The sequence below is a fragment of the Alligator mississippiensis genome, chromosome 3, assembly GCF_030867095.1.
Source record: "Alligator mississippiensis isolate rAllMis1 chromosome 3, rAllMis1, whole genome shotgun sequence".
Taxonomy (NCBI): domain Eukaryota; kingdom Metazoa; phylum Chordata; order Crocodylia; family Alligatoridae; genus Alligator; species Alligator mississippiensis.
The window spans coordinates 231,385,114-231,403,393 of record NC_081826.1 but is presented as its reverse complement, the minus strand read 5'-3'; the positions used below and the strand labels follow the sequence as shown (position 1 = coordinate 231,403,393).

Below are 18,280 nucleotides of genomic sequence, written 5' to 3'. Positions count from 1 at the left end.
TCTGATGTATGTTTCTTTTCGGTAATCTATTTTGCCTGACAGTAAAACTTCATGGATATTCTGTCTGTAGGCAAGGCTCAAAGCATACTGTTCTCTAGCTATCCATTACAACTCTATAGCCATGTTTGTCCTTTTAATTTTTGACACCATTGCAGCAGGTTCTGTTGGATCATTCAGTGGCAGGTCATGCTCCGTACACAGGCTACTATCATTGCGTCCTATCTGTCGTTATTCTAAGAACTGCCTGTCACTGCCTATGCAATCCCAAAATCCCCAGCCATATTGAAAGTATTACAACATATTCCTAGAATAAAGAAAAACAAGAAAAAAATCATGCAATCTGAAAATAGGTTTAAAAGAAAGGCCCCAGTCCTGAAACTCTAAATCAGGGTGGGCTCCAGCAAGAATTTTGATTGGGTGGGACCTGAAGAGATTCCAAATATTCAACTTTTTTCATCCACTGAGAGGGGAAGAGTCTCCAAGGGTGTCTTTACACATCTCCGGGGTGAGGGAGGGACACTTTAATTAGAGCAGCTCTTGGGAGCCACTTTAATTAAAGTGTCCGCAGTGTCTTGTGTATTCAGCATCCCGTGCTTCAAAATGGCACTGGGAGTACTTTGAACCAGCTTTTTGAAGTGCAGGGACACTGAATACATGTGATGTGGAGGCTGCTGGAGCATGCTAATTAGCACACTCCAGCAGCCTTCATTAATTTAATCTGCTCCAATATGTGATAATTAGCACACGTCAGAGCAAGCATTGAGCATGTGTATAGGTGCCCCAAAAGTCTAAAGGGAAGGGAGTGATGGAAGCATAGTGCAGAAAAGCTTTAGCAGAAAAATGCCAGACTCAAAAGGGGCAATAGATAAGAGGGTCAGTACAAGAAAATCAAAAAGACTTAAGATGGCCTGCAACATATAAATAATAGTAATAAAAAATACTGCACCACCATCCCTGCTTGGACTAAGCTTAGAACAAGCCTACAGTCCAGAAACAACCTTTTATTTATTAGTGCATGAAGCTACGTTTGCCATATAGGGTCCAGTCTTGTCCCAGAAAAATGTTCTATTGTATTTGGGTTCTTATGCCATTCTGACCACCAAAGTATGATGTGATGAGTTTTAAAAAAACAGGTTGTAAACTGCCCATAGAAGGAAAAAAGAGATTAAAAGAACCTTATAGAATGATTATCCAAACTATTTCCCATTAGTCAGCCTTAGGAGAACTATTAGTGATTACTATAGTCCCTCGATAAGGACTATAAAGGAAATGGATTCATTCTACTTGTAGGATACGTAACAACATCATTTCCTCATTTTCATGGCACAGCACTTTGTTCACTGAGGGTGACTGAACTGCCATAATGACACTAACACCTACTGTGACTGATGTCCAAATTCATAATGAGCTGGAGCACTTCAGGCATTAAAAGGTAGGTCTAAAAGGCTGTGAAGGGTTTAAAATAGTAAATGAGCATCGTATTGGTTTAAGAAACACAATGACTCACTATGAATTACTTGGCCAATGTTGCAACAAAACTTCAAAGATAAAATATGGTCAGTAGTGCTTAGGGACCTTTGGGTGGAGGGAGCTATAAAGATTTTAACAGCAGCTGTTGAATATAAGAAACTCATTATGACCACACCCAATATCTCACATTACAAATCTACAAGCTTTTTTCCTTTAATGGATTTTTTTTATCACCATTTTGACTTTTTTCAATGCTCTCCTCAATGCAAATGCAAGGACAATAGGTATGACCATGTCTTGCTTATACTTTCTCTTTCTCTGTGAATCCTACCATTTTCCTTCCTATTTTTCCTCACTCTCTAAGGTCTCTTAGCAATTTTCTGAGACTCCCTATTTCTCAGGCACCCCACAAGGAGTATTCTCGCAAAGAGAAGATAAAGTAAACATTTTCAAGTTATGTTATCAACCTTTTCAGGAGCGTGCATTTCCCACCACTACTGCTCAATCCTCTTTCCTTGTCAGTTATCTATTTCTTACTCTAGAGGGCTGAGTCTCACCTAGGATACTCTAATATAAGCTGTAGCTGAATGGAAGTCATTGGAGTTACAGGGCGTGTCTACACAAGATGTTTACTGCGGAGTTGTCTAATTAGCTCTGCAGTAAAATGTCAGCTTCTATATGTGTAGAATGGAGTAAACTAATTCACTCTGCCATAGGTTAGTACTGCCAGACACAAGTACTATCCTAGGGCAGAGTTATTTACTCTGCCACAATGCACATGTAGACGCCAAAGGGGCTGGCTGCGGAATGAGGGTACTTCAGTACGAGGGGTACCTGCTGGCTAGCCCTGCACTGAATCACCCTTGTGCCCGAGCCAGCTCCTTGGCAGAATATTGATCCGGGTCAGAGCAGTCCTGGGCTGGCAGGCTGATCCCCTAGTTCCCCTGACAGCTGGGGCTTCTCTCCCCCAGATCAACATGCTGCAGTCTCAGGTGCACGTGCAAACAGCGTGCCTGGGAGCCATAAACTTGTAGACATGTAGACAGAGTGTAGACATACCCACAGAGTATAAAACTGAGGCCATCTTGGTCTGGTCTCACATGAGGAACTTCCTGTAAAATGTCCTAGGAACAGGGATCCATGACTGCACCCTTTCTATACACTCACCCTCAAACCACCCCACCAGGAAAAGGTGATAAAGAAGGAATGCAGGCTCCTAACTAACCAGGTCTCAGTTCCAGCACCATTGTAAACACCACAAAGACAAAGAGGAGCTGATGCTAAAACCATGCCATATATATCTGGGAGAGCCAGATTCTTATTCACAGCTGGGCCCTTTTCCAATATTCTGGCAATGGAAAATGATCATAAAGTGAATGTCAGTGATGGGCGTGGTGATATTTGTCTCAATGTACTGTCGGAGCAATATAATGGGGTCTTCTTTACACAGGAATCTGGTCCAAGATGTCAATGTTGTATTGCCCAGTTGACAATATATCTGCATAACGTTTCAACTAAAAGTGAAATTGCACCAAGAAGATAGCGAACCACTTCAGCAAAACTAATTTTAAAAGTGGAGGCAAAAATAAATCAGCTAACTCCTCTAAAAAGGCAGAGCTACACAGCCCACATAGTGGAAGCAGCCAAACTACTGCCATCCTCCCTCGAGAGAATAAAAGAGGACATCTGTGAGGAATCCTCCCCTCCATTTCTAAAGAGCACCAAGAGCAGGAGTCAAAAAAGATATTAATCACATTATGTTCTTTGTACATGAGGAAAAAAAATCCCTATGTGGGGGATAAATATAACTGAGAAAAAAACCCATCTACCTTTGGAATCTGATTTCAGGCTTAAAATAGAGGGATGCTTTTTATTTGATTTCTTGTTGAAATATAACCTTTTTTTTGCCATAAAGTGCTTCTAAATCCTTAAATGTATGTATGTGGGAAATATGCTGTGGATCTTTATTCCACAGGAAATAAATCAAAGAGAGATCCTCATCACCTCTTCCTCACTCTTGACACCCCCCAAAATAGTGGAAAGAACATGCATATATTCCTAGCAGACTCAATGCACCCTGTAGCTATCACTTCACCTGCCACAGAAATGTGTAGCTCCCCTGGTTAGCCCTGCTGTCCTGCCCAAGTTCTAATTTGAATTATTAGATTTTGCATGTTTTAAGAGCTCTGTGTAGTAGTTTCAATTGACCATGATTTATGGTCTTTACTTCCTGTCTCAAAATTTGTTGTTGCATTGCTTTGCACAGTTCAGCAGTTGAAAATCAGTTAAGCCCAAACTTCAAGTAGTAGGTGAAGTGATTCATATATATTAAGTCTGTAAAAACACTGTGGGATTCTTCAGGGGAAAAAAGACACATTTATAAATGCAAGTCATCATTATCATCAATAAATTGGATGTTGGAGACACAATAGCTGAATTCAGGGGCAAGAACATTTCTGAGCTTCATTTATATCTAAAAATATAGATCTACACAGTGCTCATGAAATTCTTTTAGCTGATTTTAATAACAGTCATTATATTAAAAAATGAAACTTCTCCTTGTGACAGAGATGAACTGGGAAGAAACAAAGAAAGAAAAGTAACTAGTGCAGCACCCCTGTGCCCTTCTGGAATTGCTGTTCATCATTCTTTCTTTCAGCAGTTCACTTGCTCCTTTTGTGCAAAAGGTACCACCATCTAATGAAACAATTAAGGCTTGACAGTTTAAATATGCTATTCTGTTCTTTTCAGACATAAGTGCCAGCCATCAAGACAAACTATACCCACTACTTCACTATCAGCAGAGTCATTGTTATCCCAGATAGAGTGCCCTAAAAATAAAAGCCATTCTGTATGTGCAGCTTCATCAAGTCAGGTCATGTCAGCCCCACAGGACAGACTGCACTGTACTAATTTTATTATACTATTTTTAAACATGGCCTCCTTAGATCTTTGAGTGTGTCCTACATAATAATACAGAATCGACATATGGTGCTCAAGGTTTAAATCCCCCAACTTTAACCACCCCCAAGCTCCCAAGTATCCCATACAGTCTGTATGTTCTAGCCACAGTAATGATGAAGTGGTTACATCTGGCTTGATGTCACCTGTTGTGCATTGCTCAGCAGTTTAAAGGTCACGAGATCAAATCAAAATTAGTATCTACCAGATCAATGTTAACATTTTTAGTGCCTTAGGCAATATTTCACAGAAAGAAAGCTTCCTCCAAAAGATGAACTGAATTTTACAAGCCCTTGAACAGCGTTTCAGTGGGAGGATTTCATTCTGAATTACTTCAACTGCACTAATGGTTAGGAGTCACCCTGAGTAAAAATGGGCTCTCAGACAGCAGATAAAAACCTTCATGTCATCTTGGTATGTTTGAGGAATTCGGACTCTGAGTACTAGATAACTGCCTCCCACTTGTAAATCAACTTTCACAGGAGACTGTCAAAGTTGCTCACAGAAATTAAAATGCTCAGAAAAAGCACAGCAAACGAATGTCTCAGGGCCCCTTCTCCAAGGGCCAAAGTCTCTACAGATACAAACTGGTGTTGTTCCATTGCCTTGCAGTAAGACATGCTGATTTATGCCAGCAGATTTCTTTTACTGTGCATCCCCCTTTTTGTTCTGACCAGTTCATAATTTAAATACGTTGGCTAGATACTAACTGCCTAAAAGATACAATATACAAGGGAAACCAAAAAAACCCCAAACAAACCCAACTATCCAGTAAGATTAAGCCATTTTGTCCACTGTACCTACTCCCTAAAGTGAAAGATTAGAGGCTGGTTTCTTATCACTTGTTAGCTGTTAAGAAAAACCTCTACCTGAGGTACAGGTGTTGTTAGATTATACATTTTGACAAGAAAGTTGAAGTAACATCAAACAGATGGAAAATGAAGCAATTGGTGCCACAGATCTTGTAAATGATTCTGTACATGAGGTACAATAATTAAAGCTAAAGAGATGGTGGTCAGTAGTCAGCATAGGTTCCTATACACATGCTCCAACACGTTTTAATTTGAACATATCAGAGCAGACTCAATGAATCAAGTCTGCTCTGCGATCTCATTAAAAGTCCCTAGCATCACCACAATGTCACGTGTACAACCCCTACGGGTTTAAAAATAGCCACTGCAGTGCTTTAAGCAAAGCTTATCACCTAAGCTAGTTAAAACGTCCCACGGCCATCCCATGTTTAGTTAAAACATCCCATGGCCATTTTTAAATGCATGGGGGCTTAATACACATGACACTGTGGTGTTTCAATTAAGGCAGCTCTCTGGAAACCACAGCAATTAACCCCCTTCCCCTCCCCAGCATGTGCACAGCCAGCCCATGAACCTGTTCAGAAGGAAATTCCAGATCCTTCAATGTGGCCAAAGACCACCAATGAAAGTGGTGTGTGTGTGTGTGTATACACATTTATATTCTTCACTTCCTGCCTCAAACTCTGTAAACTGCATGTATGTGTTCATTAAAAACAGTGCATACATATACATTATGTATCTTTCCACATACCCAGTACAAAAATGGCACCCAGGTAGGCAGTTGCATTACCTCTTGGTGAGATTCATTTCAGGATTTTATATTGTAGGCAGATTAATAGAGCAGGTCCATCTAACATGAAATCTGGAAAGAGAAGAACAAATTGTCAGTGTCAATCAGTCAAATAGATCCTGAAATGCTTTTGAGCCTATAAAAATCATATATGTCAAGGCTTGTATAACCCAATTATCTATCCCCAACAATTTAATTTGTTTCTCTGTTGCTGCTTACTCCCATACTATCTGTTGACAGATCAAGGTAATGATGAACAAGAAATGCCTATAGACCAGGCTCTGCTGTTACAGTCCAAAAAAATAAATAAAAGAAAATAAGAAAGAAAGAAAAAAGCCTCTGCAAGAAAACACAGCTCCATATTCAAAAAGAAACTCTTATGCTTGTCACACATTGGATCAATCTATCAAGCTTTAACACATACTTTATTGAAAAATCTTCTGCCAAACAACCTCACTTTTCCAGAGGTGGTAGAAATGATGTAAATTGCCTGGAACAAATTGAATACTGTAAACTTTTAAGAAGCACTAGTCCTCTCTCTCCTTAAATACACCATAGGAATAGGCAGAACAACAGCACAAAAGAATAACATGCCACGGAGGTGGTCATAATTCATTCATGTGAAACATGCATAAAAAGCTATGTTAGTGATGAATACACAGGATCTGTAAATGTTTTGCACCAACTGAATCAATTAAAATTGGTTTAAAACTCACTCACCAGGTGGGAGAGCAGTAATGTGTGCTTCTGCTTAATGCACTGATAAGATGAGATGGCTCCCTCAGATCGTTCTGGAATACAGAACCGCCACACAGAGCTTCTGCAAATTTTGTTCAGAAAATTTTCAGGCTAGCACAGTCTCCGATGAGGTACCTGTTGCTGAGTGGCAATTCCAAGGCAAGGTAAAGACATATCTGGGCCATTACAGCTTAAATCTCTGAAAAATACAATGTGCAATAAATGACCTTTTATCTCTGGCTCTATTTGGTGCACTCTGCTAATGCAGTGATTTCTGGGGCCAGATAACTAACTTCCTTAGCAGAACATTAAGACATACAAAAAACTAGAACTCTTGGTTCCAAAATGATACCTTTTATTAGACCAACTGGAATATGGCAAGAAAAATTGTCCTTTTCTGCAGGCTTTCGGGAATCAAAGTCCCTTCATCAGGCTCTGGGAAAAGTGTAGATGGTACAACGTGGTAAAAAGTCCCCATAAGTCAGAAATAAACTTCATTTTTGCACAGAGGGAGCAGAATACAGAAGTCTGTCCCTCTGGGCCCATGAGAGTGTCTTTCTGAGCTGCGTTGAGTAGCTCTTTGATGTGTTGATCAGGTAGAATTCCTTCCCTGGAGGTGTCAGATGGTAGGTAGGGAGGCAAAAAAAACCTTCCTTGTTGTTCTGCAATGAAGTTTAAAATCCAAAATCAGCTGAAATTCGGGATCTTCCATGTGTCAGGGGTGTACTTGGTAGCTGTGTTGGTCTGAGACAAAAAGACATACAAAAAACTAGAACTCTTGGTTCCAAAATGATACCTTTTATTAGACCAACTGGGAAGTGGCAAGAAAATTGTCCTTTTCTACAAGCTTCCGGGAATCCAAGTCTCTTCGTCAGGCTCTGGGAAAAGTGTAGATTAGCAGAACATTGGCATTTAGTTTCTTTTTCTCTTCTTGATGAATATGCAAATATCCCAAAGTTTTGTGCTTTTTCAACTGATTTCTAGTCCGTTTTAATTCAGAGCTGTGATGTGTGTGTGTGTGTCTTTTATTTCAGATGATCAGTTATTGCAAAAGGTTTTGCTTTGTTTAGTTAAGTAGGGAAAGCAAAAGCATTGGTAAATGAAGCAACTGCTAAATCACGGGGGCTGGAATGATCTTATACAGTGTTCTAAACTTGCAACATTACAATGCCCCTTTGTCTGGCTTTTTCTTCTGAAAAAACAACCATAGTACAATTTAGACACAGTTTTCATACAAATCACATACTCTAGCAACAAAAAAAAGCTTGATTTTTCTTATGAAATGGCTATAAATACAGACAGTGAATTATAACAGTAAAATATGTTATGCAAATTATAGCTAATTTTAAAGTAGCCTAATTTGACTGCTCATAGTGCAGGAAGAGAATTATATAGCATTGTTCAAATGCTCTGCTCATTTTTTACTCCTTCAAACCATTCTCCTTGCTTCCAAATGTTTAGTTTCAGCAAGCACTAGGAAAGGATTACTATGTTAAAAAATAGCAATGGGTGGATCAGTGAATAATTTTGAATTAGAGAATTTCCCTAATTAGCAATCCCCATTTAGCATCAGATGGACAGGTAGCAATCACTTCTTTCCATACCCATTGTGTTTCTGGTCCTTTTCTGTGACAGTAAGCTGAGAGATCTATAAAGATGGCATTTGGCAGTATATTTTAAAGAGATTTGTTTTAAGATGAGTGTTTCTTGAGTGCAAGGCATCACAAGTGGCTTTAGCCTTCCAGCTGTGTTCCTCAGCAGATGGGACTGGCAAAAGCTGCATGTGATGTGACAGCATGGAATTAAGTTTGAAACAACACTTAAAGAAAAGGTTTGAAGAAGAAAACAAGGTCACTATCCATCTGATGGAAATCACATTGGATAAACATTTTTAGTGAGGGGGTCAATGAATTCTACTTAAGAAAAAAACCCCAAATATTTGGACTGGCAAGAGACAGTGCCTGGAAGCCATTTAAAGAGTACATTCAACTTTCACTCTCCTCTTCTTGCTGAGTCTGTCTTCTGCACTGGAAACATAGTGCTGTTACAAGGAGAGCTGTGGGAATACTCACCTGCCAGGAAAAATGTCTCATTTTCTCCCCTTTTCCTCCAAAAAAAAGTCTAGGCAAGAGAGAGTTTAATTACACTAAACGCTAAGGTTGGAAAAGAAGATTAAGGAGGAGAACAAAGAAATTATATATTAAAAATCCTTTGGAAACCATCCAAAGAGTAATGCCAATCTCTGGCCTGAAAGCTGATGTCTATTAAAATCACAGGAGGCCTTATTGTCTCCTCTCTTTCTGTATGTAGAGAGGAGTGGCAGACAGGGGGTATGGATAGAAAAGGCACAGAGGGGGAGGCGAGATATGGAGCCTAGCATCATGAGCCTCCCCCGACCCTGGCATTTCGTGATGGAATCCAGGGTTCAAATTACAAGGGTGTTGGAAAGGGGCTAAGCCCTCCCCCCCCCCCCGAAGAAATGAGAACCCCCTGTAATATTTGAAAATCATAACCTGGGGGGCGGGGGGGGGTGTCTCTCCGATGTTATTTGCGCATTGTGATGGGCAGCCCAGTTTTTTTTGCAGACACCCCCAAGAGTCAAAGCGCAATCCCCTTTAGAGGGAGAAAGGTTGGGAGAGAGGTATAGATGAAGAAAAAGCACCCTCCTTTCACTGGGTACGAGGCCCCTCACTGAATTCTATACCACTTCAGCCTACAAAATTCCTTCCAGTGGATATGCAGGACCTGAGGGTTACATATCTCTAACTCCTCATACCTATAAAGAGCCATTTATCCCCTTGAAATATTAACTGGAACCTCAATCAATTTTACAGCATTTTGGGGTCTTCCAGCCTCATCCCAGCAGAGTAACAGTATGGCCCATGAAATTTAATGTATTAATGTAATTTTCAGGGGGAAAAAAGCTTATATCCTATGAAACAAGGCTTTCTACTCAGTACAGTTTGATAATCTGTTGAGAATTTTCTTGATCTGTAAGGGCGAGGCCCACAGTACTTTTACCTGTGAATGTGTAAGCAGCTGGCATCATGGTTCCCCTAACCTATTACAAGGAATACAATGCACTGTTCAGAGCAGCTTTTCTGCCTTAAGCGTCTCTGCACGTCCACACCTAGCAACGTGTCCATTGCAATTAATGTCCCCGGGCATGTATTGCTAAGTAAAAAAAGAAAAAGAGCCAGATACCATTCCACTTATTGGGTATGAAAGTGCAATCCTATTCTATCCTGTTCTACTCCCTGAAAAGCTGTTAATGCATAAAATGTGTGGCTTTTCCTTTTGCCTTTCACTTTTGGTTATTTAGTCCACAGGCTAAAATGAAAAGGTGTTACAAAAGTAGATGTATTCACAGTTTTTCAGGACTTGTGCCGAATGGAATAGGATCATATTTAGACACTTAGACATGTAATGGGATTAATAGGATTTGGCCCCAAACATTTTAAAGTCTAATCCTTTGGAAAGGAACATACATCTTTCCTACAAGAGGCAGGAGGAGGAAATGGAACAAAGCAACGAATGAAGAGTATTAAGAAGAACCAAACAATTATATTAATGGCACTGTGGATTTCCCAATGGCCCCCACTCCCAATTTGCCACAATGCCAAGTTGCCTGAGTTGCAAGAGATCTGACTCATTCACCTTCATAGTTTTTTCTACCAGTTTTCACACACTCATATTTGAATACATGCAGAATGAAAACTGATACAGAAATTGGACAGCTACATATAACAGCTGCATTTGAGTGCACTTGCTAGCTCCTGGGGCTTGTTCAGTAGGGTTACAGACACGCAAACAGATTAACCATTGGTAAATGAAGCAGTGAACGCATGATACAAGTCCAAACACAATTTAACCACCCACCCTGACAGATTTAGCCCTGGGTGAATCAGAGTTAAATATGTTACCCTTTCTAATGCTTACCTAGCAATGCACAGCTAGTTCATTTGTATGTGGCTGCCATAGAATGATTCCCCCTTATTTTTGCCTGGACCTTGGCTTCTCCATTTGTGTGCCCATAGTCTAGGATGTGTACTTCACACAACTAGTTCAGTACTTCAGGTCTAATCTTCTTTCCTCTCCTCATATCGGATTTCCTATGAAAAATTTTTACCTAATTTTTTTGGAAATAGACTAAAAATTAAGAGCCACAGATCACCTCATAAAATCCAGTTGCTGAATTAATAATGTTCATCAGTTCTCACTGCTAGATCCAGCACTCTTGTATTTTCTATCACATGGCTTTTCATATTGCCAGTGGCAACTGTGTGCCACCATAGCTTCAAGGCATGGGATACATTACTTCAGACAGGCTAGAAGTAACCTTGGCTAGCTCTGTGGGGTTAATGCAGACAACTCCCAATTGTTGCATGGTTGTGCATTTTGCTTACATTTTTCATATGGAGAAGCTGTCCTTCCAGTGAGGCAGCAAAATCACTATCATGCTTCCTTTGTCTGTGAGATGAACTGTTTGAATGTTACCACTCCCTTCCAGGCTTTTACCAACTGGGGCACTCTGCTCTTAGCCAGGGGGCTCTTATAAGAACAACTCTTTTATTTTGCAAGATTTTGTTCGGGGGGTTGTTTGTTTTTTATTTCTTTGGGTAGCCAGGTATGTTTTTCCTTCTCCGCCAATTATTACAATTCCTTAATCTTAGATTTAGCACCTGAGATACGTATTCTGGAAATTAAATCTGGGCTGTACCTGTTAACTGCCACTGTAGATCTATCAGGTGCTTTTCGTTGCAGTAGAACGTGTTACAGCTTTTATCTCATCATCAGCAAATCTTTCAAGGTTTCACCTTTTTTCAGTACAGGAAGAGGAAAAAGCAGTGGAGTTCTGTATAGCATAGATGCTTATCCTTTGGTATTGCCATTTAAAATGGAAAGGCCTTATTATTTTTCAATGTTACTAAACTAGTCATTTTAGGCCTTTCTATGCTTTTTTAACTAAGCTTCCCTTGAGCTCCAGGTACCTTGCACAATCCAGGAGAGCAGGATGTAGGGTAGAAACTGTATCCATTAATTTTCTCTTTTGCAATTTTCCTTTTCACATTATGCCTGAGATTGAAACCAAGCCCTGTTCCAGACCAGTAGCCTTGAAGAGTGGGCCGGGGAGACAATTTTTCATAGAAATACAAAAAAAAAAAAAAGGTGTGCAAAATGACAGTAAAATGTAGTCTTGAAGCTTGCAATAGGGTTAACAGGAGTCCCTGTAAAGATACCTTGATAATATAGGCGGACAGAGCCTGCTACACTGTGTGGGTGGCGTATCCTTTGTAAGGAACATAGCTGCAAAGGTTCATTACCAATCTCACTTGCTTTATGCTCCTAAATTGCTACAAGTTGAAAAAAAATAATGGATCCACTGGCATTTAAGATCTCCAAGATATTTTGCTCTTCTCTTGGCTGGTGTCAGGGATAGCAGTAAATACATTTTCTCATGCAAGATGGGGGGGAGGGAGTTGACTTCAGTTCCATGTTGATTTATTTTAGTCCTGTGCTCAAGATCAAAAGTCTCTCTTCTTGAATTTCCCCGACTGGCTGTCTACATAAATTAAATACACCCTTTTAAAAGCACACACACAGCTGTGCCCTTTTACAATTTATTTCAGGTTCATTTTTTCCCCCTCATTTCTTTTTAACAATCTCGCTCTCATTTTTTGCCTCAACGTTCATGTGCGTTTGCACACATGTATGTGCATACTTAGCAAGAGTTTCCAGCCAGCAGTAATCTCTATTAAAATTACCTGCAGCTCTTTTAGCACCTGCTTTGGTAGAGAAGCTATTCCCAGAGTTAGTCACACAATTTCAGGTCTACTCTTCATCATATATCTAATGAGCTCTGTCGGGCAGACTCATAATAAAAGCAGGATAAAGCTATGACTGTCAGCTGTGGGGAAGGTTTGGCCAAAGGTCAAAACTCAGGCAGACCTCTTACAGTATCTCCAAGTGGAAGAGGTATGAACTGGATAGTCAGCTAATAATCAACAGTGAAATAATTCATGTCTCATCTCCACTACAATGAACCAGGGCAGCTGTGGTCTATCATGACTCAGTGCACTTGCAAATAATTTAAATATATATTTTGAAGTATTTTATGATGTGTTGATTTATTTTAATTGTATCAGTATAAATTCCCTGACACCCACTTCCACAACAGCAGTCCAGAATAATAGGCAGGACTGACATAGCCTGCACGATATTAGATGTAAAATGTGTTGCAAAAGAAAATGACATTATCACAGCATCTGCTGTTTCCATGTCAGGCCTTTGATACTTGAGGTTACTGATAGTTTCAGTGGTCATCAGGATCTTCAGCTGTGCCTAACAAACTCCAAGTTTTACAAAAGATTTTTTTTTCTAAACTCGGGCAATAGCCGCAGCAAAGAAATCCTGTATTCCACCCTATTACAGAAAAATATACTGAAGATGTTCCACCTTTCAATATGATTTCTTGGGGGTGACCCTCCCTTCCTTGACCATATGAAAAAACCTCAGCCTCTTGTAAACACTTTTCAGTTAGATGCCCCTAAAGAGAGAAAGCAACACCACAGCCACAGCTTCCGCTTAAAGACTTAAATGCAACCCTGAGAACCTCTGAAAGAAAAGCAATGTTCAAAAGTTGAAGGTCACTTTGTTGTGGAAAACCTTGAGCTTCCTCAAATGAAGCATTCAGGAGGTGACTAGGGCACAAAGACCAGATAAAGCACCAGCTTTCTGGGAAGCTATTTAAAAAGCTGTATGTCCCTTCTTACTATTTTTGGTTTTGGAAGGAAAGGAAGGGGGAGGAACAGAGAGTTGAACAGCCCCTGCTGCTCTCAGTGGGGTCTCCGCACCAAGAGGTTGTTGTATTAACCACTTCACTGTTTTGTACTGATCTCGTTATCTGTTCTTGTTAAAATCTTTATTATTCATGGATGCAAAAAATCCCATCATTAAACCATCATAAATATTCATAACACTTTGCAACTGTGTGCATTTCATTTATCCACTTGGCAAAACTTCTCTAGAGTGCAAGAGTTTTGCGGAAATCTGGCTAATGAGACCAGAGCACAGGAAATGTGTTCAGGTTTTTCTTTGTACCTGAAAAGAAATGCAGAACAAATAATCAAAAAAAAAAAAAAGGCAGAGGCAACATTCACTGGTGATGAAGACTCTCACACTCATTCATGCTCTCATTTTTTGTGCATACGTGTCAGAGGAGCAATAACACAAAACACTGTACTGTATATTGAACATGAGGATCAGAAAGCTACAAAACTTAACTTCAGCGCTATACAGCCAAATAGATATCACTGCATTTGTTTATAAGGTTTTCCTTCTCAGGTGTTGTATAATTACTGACATCACACACAATTCAAGATCAGTAAAATCCTTTTTTTACAGCATGTCAACTGTCTCGCTCTTTGTAGTGTTCTTAGAATGAATTGTAGCCATGGCCCGTCTCTTTTACATAATTTTATCTGTGCTCTGCACTCCCGCCTCAGCACTGGACTCTTTTTAAGAGTGAAAAAGAGACTGAAACCCCCCATTAAAATGTTTGCAGCATCAAGTACTCAGCAGCCTGGGGGAATTTATACTGTCCTTTAGCAAAACTAGATCTTGCAGGATACAATGACTTCAACTCCAGTGTTAAAGGGAGGTGTGTAGCAACTGGCAGGAGGTGAGATGAACACAGCTAAATGATTCCTAATTTTCCATGGTGCCTTGCTTTTCTTAATGTATATGATAATGGTACACACACACACACACACACTCACTCTCTCTCCTGTTTTTGTAACGTACCCTTGTCTCCTCTAAATCCCAGCCCCGGCTTGTTTCCTCAATGCACACACAGGCAATAATTCATTTAATTTAAAGGAAGGTGGGAATATACTGGAATACCTCAAAGCTGATAACCGGGTGCTAATATTACCTTTAGTCTTTCTCTGCTCCCTTCAGTGCAGTGGGGTCCAAATTTTTGGCAGACATGTTACCAGCCCCACACCCTCCCTGAGTGCCATTCCCATTCTCTTCCCCTGCTAGATCAGCTGCTTTGCTTTCTTCTCCCTGTCCAGTAATCTTCATTTGATTAATTGGTTTGTTTTCTGTTCCCTGTCTTATCTGCCCACTGTGTTGCCTATCCCTTCTCTGGCTGCCCATGCCACTTGTGGCAAGTGATACAGGTTGCCCTTCCTCTAGTGTCTGTAACTTTTGTTCATGGCATTGTGTCCTACACCTGGCTGTTAACTCTGGGAGGTGTAGATCCTATTTGCTTTCTAAAATATCTAACATATTTTGTGCTCTTTAATCAATACTTAGCACCAATAGCAAACCTTGAGTTTTTAAGTGCTTTGATAGTAAAAACTCAACATTGATCTAATTTAGCACCTTATGACATGAATGGGAAAATATCCATTATGTGAATGGGATTAGAGTTAGGCCAATGATAAGCACTTAAGGACATCCCAGCCCAAGGTCTGGCAGGTTTATTATTTAAATATTTATACTTTTTATTAACAATTAAGAGACGCATTTTGTAGGGGCAGACTTAAAGCAACTATTCCTATCAGCTGGCACTTGCTTTGCTTGGAATCTGCTCTGTAATTCCTTGCTTCTATTAATTACATTCACGACTGAATGAGAATAGTCTCCCCACTCGCCTTCATTACAGAAAGTGGAAGGATTAGGAGATATGTCATGCTTGCTAATGCACAGCAAGCTACATTTTCCTAAGGCACTCATGCCAAGCCAAGGGCTTCATCCTCAGGCAAGGACTGCCTCCTCAGGACTGGTGCTGGTGCTGTGCAGTACACACTACTATATTTATTCCCCAATCACCAAACACTCAAAAGAATAGCCCCACAATCTCCCCTCTGGGTTGCTAGTTAGGACAACACCTACTGTAAGAATGCATTTGTGTTGCATTTGATTTTCGGTCATTTTCTACCGAGCTTTTTCTTTGCCGGGGGAAAGTGAAAGCAAAGAGATAAAGAAGCCCTTCTTTAAGTGTTTGGACTGGGAGGCAGGTTATTAGCTGCTCCCTCCTGTTAAACCTTTAGTTAAGGTACTGCAAGTTACAGTGCATGAGAACAAAAGGTGCTACGGGCTCTCAGCAGTGGGAGTAACAGAGGAATGCTTATATCTACGGTATCCTATTGATTTGTTTGACCTTTCCTTTTGCAAATACAGTACAGACAAAAACTTAAGTTTTGCCCACAGTACTTCTATCTGTGGGGGGAAGGAAATGTGTTTCAATGGTAAAATCAGACAGAGTAAAGGAAAATACAAATTACTAAGTGTGCACGTGCATTCCACAAGGCAGCACTTAGAGCTGACAGAGCAAGCCTTGAACAGGAAAACAAAAAGCCAGCTGCATGTAGGAAGAATGCACTTAAGAGTGTGTGTGCGCACGTGTGTGTGTGCGCGTGTACACACACTCCAGTGAATTCATGTACATGCATTCATATCCACACAAACAGGATGAGAGGGAGAACTTTTTCATTTCCATACATTGTGAGATGAAGTAGGTAGAAAACTGAGCATTACCTTACCTTTTTAGCACACAAAATTTAGTAAACCAGGAAAATTGTTCACTTTGTTTCCCCATTCTCTATGTCTAGGTTTTTTGTCATCCCCCTTCCCTCCCCACTTTGTGTTGCACCTAAATTTTCTGGACAGGACTAACAAAACTCCTTGTATAACCAAGTGACATCAGCACTTGCTTGAACAATCATCACAGGCAAATTTGGATGTTACAAAGTGCTTTGACAACAGTAAAAAGCACCTTACACTGAATTCTGAATCAACTAGGACCAAGACAGCAATTTTACTTGGGGGAAAAAAATCTCTTTGGGCCTTATGCATTTCCACTGGTGCTTTGGTTCTTTTTCTAAACAGGGTTTGAACTCTTCAAATTGGATTTAAGTAACATGTTGGTAACAATCTTACAGTCTGTATTGTTTTTACTGGTCCCTAGTTGATATCGAATAGTATCTTAATCACAATATTGCTACAGCTTCTTCCTCCCTACATCAATGCTGGCAAACCTAGCACACTGTTTCTTTCTTCTTTTTTTTTTTTGATTGGGTGCTTTGGCATGCTATTATAATTCATACCCTAATCAGTACTGTGTTTAAACCCAGTTTCCAAAAAAAGTCAAAATCTAATGAAAATGGGGCCTAAAAACAATGGATAGCTTAGATTCCTACATTGTCAAATTCTGCAGAAAGAGGGCAATCAAATAGGATAGGCAGTCTCTAAATTAAATCAAGCCACCCTTTGGTCTTGGACACACATTTACACCTGCATAATTAATCCTGACACCAGCATAAAAAAAGAAAAGGGCAGGTACATGAAGTATGAACCTGCACCGGTTTAACTCAATCAAATTTGGTTTAAAGCTAGCCCTGGAAAAAAAACAAACAGGTAATTGACACTTCGGTAAGTTTACAACTGGAGGTGTCAAGTGTCATTTACAACTGGAGGGGTTGTGTGTCTTCAGTTAACCCCGGGGGTATCTGTTTGAACAAGGCAAACTGCTTATTATCTGTGCTGTAATAATGCCCACAATGTGCAGCTACTCTAGGAAAGCTGCTCCTCTCTCTCTTGCACATTCCATGTAATTTACATCCGTGAACGAAACTGAACAAATCACTTAAGTGTAATCTGCCAAGGATGCAGGCCCTTAATTTTGTACTGTGTACATAAAAATATTCCATCACCATGCTAGATTATTTTAATATGAATAGTTCTAAAAATGCTCTAATTTTTTGTAAATAAAATTATTTTTGGTGAAAAGCTCAGTGGTACAGCATATAGAGTAATGCAGGGAAACAAAATCAAATGCCATTCTTAGCTAAAGCAGAGTCTTCTGAGGACAGACTATTAAGTGTGTCAAACTGCAGGATATTTTTTGGACATTGCTAGTATGTTAAGACATACAGAACACGTGTCACTTATAATCCTGCCCTGGTTTTAAAAATCACAGTTCCAGAGGCAAAAGTCCAGAGTACTAGTTCTTTGTTCTGAGCACTCACATACACGGCTCTTCCCACCAAGCTGCCACTCCTCATTTGTTAAAGAGGTTACAGTAAGTTATAATTTGTAGCTGCTGCCCTGTCAACTAATTAAATGTAATAAAAAGCTTGCAGTGAATTTAATACTACCATGGTGTAATTAAAGCTGTCTTGAATACATAGTGTGTATATTAGAGGTTCAGTGCATGTCCTCCACCTTTAATGACCTAATTTCTCAGGTTAAGCTACTGTATCTTTCATATGATTAGACAACAAGTACCATCAAGAAGTTTTGGAGCGGAGTGCACATCTTGGTCAATCCAGTCTAATGCATTTTTAAAGGCACATCAAAAATAGCTTGAGGGGGAAAGAGGAAGAATGAAGGGGCTGGTCGCTTCAGTTCCTCCATCTTCCATTAGGAGGCACCACTGCTCAAATTTTTCCCCTCCATGAGACTCCCACCGCTCTCACCCTTTATTTTCCTTTTTTTAAGA

General features: G+C 40.0%; 1 long non-coding RNA gene across 6 annotated transcripts in view; it reads right to left on the bottom strand.

The window, feature by feature from the left end:
• LOC132249574 (uncharacterized) overlaps nucleotides 1-8,718 on the bottom strand; it is a 144,221-nt gene extending 135,503 nt beyond the window's left edge. The window contains exons 1-3 of one of the 6 annotated variants that reach the window (XR_009461076.1): nucleotides 7,124-8,705; nucleotides 6,754-6,970; nucleotides 6,034-6,105 (exon numbers count right to left, since the gene is read on the bottom strand). This is a non-coding gene — a long non-coding RNA (uncharacterized LOC132249574). Of the gene's footprint in view, nucleotides 1-6,033; nucleotides 6,106-6,753 lie in introns of all 6 variants that reach the window. The other 5 variants (XR_009461075.1, XR_009461073.1, XR_009461071.1 and 2 more) reach the window with 5 other exon arrangements.
• Between the last annotated feature and the right edge of the window lie 9,562 nt (nucleotides 8,719-18,280).